Source organism: Phaethon lepturus, unplaced genomic scaffold (genome assembly GCF_000687285.1).
Source record: "Phaethon lepturus isolate BGI_N335 unplaced genomic scaffold, ASM68728v1 scaffold27600, whole genome shotgun sequence".
Classification (NCBI taxonomy): Eukaryota; Metazoa; Chordata; class Aves; order Phaethontiformes; family Phaethontidae; genus Phaethon; species Phaethon lepturus.
Window position 1 is genome coordinate 5,590 of NW_010511621.1, and position 315 is coordinate 5,904.

Consider the following 315-nt stretch of genomic DNA (forward strand, 5'->3'; position numbering starts at 1 on the left):
GGCCCCCACTCCTTTGCTGCTGTCAGAGCTGACCTGGGACATTGAGCCGTCCACGGGGCGCACGTGGTGGCTCGTAAGCAGCCTGGCTCTCGCTCTGCCTGTTCCTCTGGCTTCTAACGCCAACTAATCCCCGCTCACCGCCCCTAACCCTCCGGCGAGCGTTCTCGCCCATCCCGGTGGCTTGGTCTTGGGGCTGCAAACAATCCCACCGGCGCGGTGCCAGCATCCTTGGTCACCTACCGCCAGGTGCTCGGCCATGTCCCGTCCCCCCCCGTGACCGTGACTGCGTCCTCTCCCTTCGGCAGGCAGCGTTTG

At 66.0% G+C, this 315-nt stretch overlaps 1 protein-coding gene across 1 annotated transcript in view; it reads left to right on the plus strand.

Annotated features, from left to right (window-relative positions):
• PNPLA6 (patatin-like phospholipase domain containing 6) overlaps nt 1-315 on the plus strand; it is a gene marked incomplete at its 3' end in the record, with an annotated part of 10,525 nt that overhangs the window by 5,489 nt on the left and 4,721 nt on the right. The gene's annotated exons all lie outside the window — the stretch shown is intronic.